Source organism: Saimiri boliviensis, chromosome 11, assembly GCF_048565385.1.
Source record: "Saimiri boliviensis isolate mSaiBol1 chromosome 11, mSaiBol1.pri, whole genome shotgun sequence".
In the NCBI taxonomy this organism is placed as follows: Eukaryota; Metazoa; Chordata; class Mammalia; order Primates; family Cebidae; genus Saimiri; species Saimiri boliviensis.
In genome coordinates this window covers 33,860,440-33,866,507 of record NC_133459.1, presented here as the reverse complement: position 1 = coordinate 33,866,507, position 6,068 = coordinate 33,860,440, and the positions used below count along the sequence as shown (strand labels likewise).

Below are 6,068 nucleotides of genomic sequence, written 5' to 3'. Positions count from 1 at the left end.
CACATGGTCAGGAGGTTTTTTTTGTTTGTTTGATTGTTTGTTTGACAGAGTCTCTCACTGTCACCCAGGCTGGACTGCAGTGGCATGACCTTGGCTCACCGCAACCTCCACCTCCTGGGTTCAAGTGATTCTCCTGTCTCAGCCTCCCAAGTTGCTGGGACTACATGCCTGAGCCACCATGCCTGGCTAAATTTTTTTGTATTTTTAGTAGAGATGGAGTTTCACTGCGTTGGCCAGGCTGGTCTCAAACTCCTGACCTCAGGTGATCCAACTACCTCAGCCTCCCAAAGTGTTGGGATTACAGGCATGAGCCACCACACCCAGCCACAGGATGTTGTTTTAAATGGTGATGTGTGTGCAGGAGATTTACTGGGCAAGGCACGCAGGACTAACACAGGTAAGGGTAAGCAGAGAAGCAGGACTGGACAGAAAGAGCAGCTGATGTGTGATATGGCTACAACAGATTTCTCAGTGAATCCATGGGGAGCTCTGGAGTTGGGATGGCTCTTGGAAGTTCTCCCAAAGTGAAATAACAGGGCCGATTCTTTATTTTATTTTATTTTATTTATTTTAAAAGACAGGGTTTCACCATATTGGTCAGGCTGGTCTTGAACTCCTGACCTCAGGTGATCCGCCTGCCTCAGCCTCCCAAAGTGCTGGGATTACAGGTGTGAGCCACCGTGCCTGGCGGGCCAATTCTTTTTATTTTCCACTTCAACAAGGTACTGGACATGGACTGTCTCTAGCAGGGTAGGGAGTGGGAGTAGGGGTATAAAGGTAGGTGAGGCAGCTCCTTTCAGCTGAGGACAGTTCCCAGAGAGGGATGCAGTTGTGAGCCCTCATGACGGCTGGGGAGTGAGTGTTCTGAAGGGGAGACCTGGTGAGTAGGTCACAAGACAGGCATTGATGCGGAGCTTGGGTGAGACTGCAGGGCTTATAAGACAGATTTGGGAATCATCAGCATGTAGGTAATAGTTGGAGTCATGGGCCTCAATAAGATTGTCCAGGGACATAGATAAAGTGAGACGAGAAGGAGTCTGAGAATGGACCTCTCAGAACACTAGAGTGCAGGGGTGTGAGTGTACAAAGAGTTCATGAAAGAGACTAAGAAATAGGATACAGAGAAAGAAGAGGCTCCAGGACAGGAGAGAAGATAGTCTATAAAACAATGTTTGGGAGGCAGAGAACAGTAAAGTCAGGGCTGCAGTTACATGGCTCAGCCTCAGCTAGGAGGGTTTTCTATTCCTGATTCCAGAGGCAAGAGCAGGGCATCTGGTGTTTTCATGCTGACGATCTTGGTGTTTGCTGTGCTGTGAGTAAAAAACCATTTGTCTCGCTCTGATCCACGGAGTTTTATTTTTAGTACATATGAGATTATGGAAGCTAATCGGCTTGTGTGCTGAGCCACCTTCCTCGGAGTCTTGTTATTCTTCACCATCCTTTATGGGATCTCGGCTCTTCAGTGTGACCGTGTTTAAAGTTCTTTTCTTACAGACAGTATACAGTTGAGTCTTGCTTTTTTAAAATGAAGTCTGACAATCCCTGTTTCTAATGGAGTATAACTTTAGACCATATAGTTAATGTAATTATCAACGTGGCCAGATTGAAGTCTTGTAATTTGATTTCTATTTGTTCTGTCCTTTGTTTAATATTCCCTCTTTTTTCTGGTGTCTTTTGAATTAATTGAAAATGTTTACTATTAAATTTTATCTTCTGTATTGACTTCTTATTATTCTCAGTTTAATCATCTTAGTGCTTGCTCTAAAGCTATAATATATATCTTTAACTTATCACTCTTGACCTTCAAATATATACCACTTCACATACAATGTAAAGACTTTAAAACAACATATTTCAATTTCCCTTTTTCCATCATTTGTGTTGTGGTACTTTATTTCTATTTATGTTATAACCCCTAATAAGAAATTATTTTTGCTTGGACACTCAAATATCTGTTAAATAGACTTGACACCTAGGAAGAATTATATACACACATAAATATACACACACACATATATATTGTATATATGTATACACACACATATATATGTATACACACACATATATATTGTATACACACACACATATTCACTCTTCATTCATTTGTATAAATCTGAATTTTCATTTGATATTATTTTACTTCAGCCTGAAGAACTTTCTGTAACATTTCTTTTTTTTTTTTTTTTTCGAGATGGAGTTTCGCTCTTGTTACCCAGGCTGGAGTGCAATGGCGTGATCTCGGCTCACCGCAACTTCCGCCTCCTGGGTTCAGGCAATTCTCCTGCCTCAGCCTCCTCGGTAGCTGGGATTACAGGCACGCGCCACCATGCCCAGCTAATTTTCTGTATTTTTAGTAGAGACGGGGTTTCACCATGTTGACCAGGATGGTCTCGATCTCCTGACCTCGTGATCCACCCGCCTCGGCCTCCCAAAGTGCTGGGATTACAGGCTTGAGCCACCGCGCCCGGCACGTTTCTTGTACTACATGTCCCAGTGATGCATTCTTTCACCTTTTGTCTCAAAATAATATTTGTTTTGCCTTTATTCTGAAAAATGTATTAACTAGATATAACACACACAATTGTAGGTTAATGGGCTTCTTTCAGCACTTTAAAGGTGCCATATCATTGTGTTCTAGCTTGCATGGTTACTTTCCTTTTTTTTTTTTTTTAAAGACAGGGTCTTGATCTGTTGCCCAGGGTGGAGTGCAGAAGCACGATCATGGCTCACTGCAGTCTCAACCTTCCGGGCTCAAGCAGTTCTCCCATGTCACCCTCCCAAGTAGGTGGGTCTACAAGCGTGGGCCACTATGCCTGATTAATTTATTATATATATATATATATATTTTAAGCCTACAGCACCCGGTATTTCCAGGCAGTCTCCCATCCAAGTACTAACCAGGCCCGACCCTACTTAGCCTCCGAGATCAGATGAGACTGGGCACATTCAGGATGGTATGGCCATAGACTCTTTTTTTCTTCTGAGATGGAGTCTTGTTCTGTCACCCAGGTTGGAATGCAGTGGTGTGATCTTGGCTCACTGCAACCTCCGCCTCCCAGGTTCAAGCGATTCTTCTGCCTTATCCTCCTGAGTAGCTGGGATTACAGGCATCCACCACCATGCCCAGCTAATTTTTGTGTTTTTAGTAGTGATGGGGTTTCACTATGTTGGCCAGGCTGGTCTCCAACTCCTGCCCTCAGATGAGCCATCTGCCTCAGCCTCCCAAAGTGCTGGGATTACAGGCATGAGCCACTATACTCGGCCAGTGTTTTCGATTTTTAGTAGAGCTTTCTCTGTGTGGCCCAGGTTAGTCTCTAACTCCTGAGCTCAAGCAGTCCTCTTACCTTAGCCTTCCAAATGCTGGAATTACATGTGTGAGCCACTGCACCCAACCAAGTTGCATTGCTTCTAATGAGAAATTAGTTGTCATCTTTCTAGTTGCTTGTAAGCTTTTACCTCTATCTCTGATTTTCAGCATCTTGATTATTATGTGCCTCGGGATGGTTTGCTGTCTGTTCTCCTGCTTCAGAGTTGTTGAAATCCTGAGTCTATGAGGTTATAGTTTCATCAAATTTTAAAAGTTGATTCCAGCAACTTGGGAGGCTGCAGTAGGCAGATTACTTGAGCCCAGGATTTTTAGACCAGACTGGGCAACATGGTAAAACCCCAACTCTACAAAAAAAATAAAAATAAAAAATTATCTGGCCATGGTGGTGTGCACCTGTAGTCCCAGCTACTTGGGAGGCTAAAGTGAGAGGAATCACTTGAGCCTGGGAAGGTCAAGGCTGCAACGAGTCATAATTGTACCACTGCCCTCCAGCCTGGGTGACAGAATGAGACTCTGTCTCAATAAAAATAATTATAATAATAAATAAAAATTTTAAAATAGGCCAGGCATGGTGGCTCATGCCTAAAATCCCAGCACTTTGGGAGGCCAAGGTGGGTGGATAACAAGGTCAAGATATCAAGAACATCCTGGCCAACATGGTGAAACTCTGCTTCTACTAAAAATACAAAAATTAGCTGGGCATGTTGGCACATACCTATAGTCCCAGCTACTTGGGAGGCCGAGGCAGGAAAATTGCTTGAACCCAGGAGGTGGAGGTTGCAGTGAGCTGAGATCATGCCTTTGCACCCCAGCCTGGTGACAGAGCGAGACGCTGTCTCAAAAAAAAACCCAAAAAGTGGCCGGGCACGGTGGCTCAAGCCTGTAATCCCAGCACTTTGGGAGGCCGAGGCGGGTGGATCACGAGGTCGAGAGTTCGAGACCATCCTGGTCGACATGGTGAAACCCCGTCTCTACTAAAAGTACAAAAAATCAGCTGGGCATGGTGGCGTGTGCCTGTAATCCCAGCTACTCGGGAGGCTGAGGCAGGAGAATTGCCTGAACCCAGGAGGCGGAGGTTGCGGTGAGCCGAGATGGTGCCATTGCACTCCAGCCTGGGTAACAAGAGCAAAACTCCGTCTCAAAAAAAAAAAAAAAAAACCCAAAAAGTTAAAAATTAAAATTGTCCATTACTTTTTGGAATATTTTTTGTGCCCTCTTCCTTTTCTTAGACTTATATTATATATAAGTTGGATCGTTTGACATTTTCCCACAGGTCATTGAAACTCTGTTCATCTTTTTCTTTTCTGTTTTTTTTTTTTTTTTTTTGAGACATATTCTTACTCTCTCACCCAGGCTGGAATACAATGGTGCTGTCTCAGCTCCGCCTCCCAAGTTCAAGCAGTTCTCCTGCCTCAGCCTCCTGAGTAGCTGGGAATACAGGTACATGCCACTACACCTGGCTAGTTTTTGTATTTTTAGTAGAGACGGGATTTCACTATGTTGGCCAGGCTGGTCTTGAACTCCTGACTTTGTGGTCTGCCGACCTTGGCCTCCCAAAGTGCTGGGATTCTAGGCGTGAGCTACTGTGCCCGGCCTATCTTTTTCACTTATTTTCTTTGCCTTAGAGCTTCAATGAACTTAAAGACATGATTTGCTATGTCATCAAGTTCACTGATCTTTTCTTCTGTAGTGTCTAATCTCCTGTATCCCCAATAAGTAAAATTTTCATTTCAGATATTCTATCTTTCATCTCTAGAAGTTCAATTCATTTTATTTTAATATTTCTTGTTCCCTATGTTCATGTTTTTCTTTGTATACATGTATATAGCTTTATTAGCTATATACATGTATACATGATGAAATGTGATTTCATCATTTTTGTTATCCTGGGATTTTGTTTGCTTGTTTGTTTTTTAAGACAGAGTCTCACTCTGTCACCCAGGCTGGAGTGTGGTGGTGCAATCTTGGCTCACTGCAACCTCCACCTCCTGGGTTCAATTGATTCTCCTGCCTCAGCCTTCCTAGTAGCTAGGATTACAGGTGTGTGCCACCATGGCTGGCTAATTTTTGTATTTTTAGTAGAGATAGGATTTTACCATGTGGGCTAGGCTGATCTCAAAACTCCTGACCTCAGGTGATCCTTCCACCTCAGCCTCCCAAAGTGCTAGGTGTGAGCACCAAGCCTGGCCTTTTTTTTTTTTTTTTTTCCTATTATCTGATTTTTTCCTACTGCTATGGTTCACATTTTCCTGCTCCTTGACATGTCTAATAATTTTTGATTAGATGCCAGACATTGTCAATATTAAGTTGTTGAATGTCTTACTTTTAAGAGTATTAGTTTTGTTTTGGCAGGCAATTAGATTTGATAGAGCAAGTCTGGAGTGACCTTTTCTCTAGGACTAATTCTAGTATTTCTACTGGATGCCTCAGGTGTGTAACAAGGATAGTCAGAATGTGAATGTCTCCCAGGCCTGTGTAAGCTCAAGGAATTGTTTAACTTATAACTCCTTGGTTGTTCCTTTTTCTTTTCTTTTTTTTTTTGAGACGGAGTTTTGCTCTTGTTACCCAGGCTGGAGTGCAATGGCGCAATCTCGGCTCACCGCAACCTCTGCCTCCTGGGTTCAGGCAATTCTCCTGCCTCAGCCTCCTGAGTAGCTGGGATTACAGGCATGTGCCCCCATGCCCAGCTATTTTTTTCATATTTTTAGTAGAGACGGGGTTTCACCATGTTGACCAGGAT

The 6,068-nt window shown here is 43.3% G+C and overlaps 1 pseudogene; it reads right to left on the bottom strand.

Annotated features, from left to right (window-relative positions):
- Nucleotides 1–2,849: 2,849 nt before the first annotated feature.
- LOC120366287 (5S ribosomal RNA) lies at nucleotides 2,850–2,968 on the bottom strand (annotated as a pseudogene).
- Nucleotides 2,969–6,068: the final 3,100 nt, after the last annotated feature.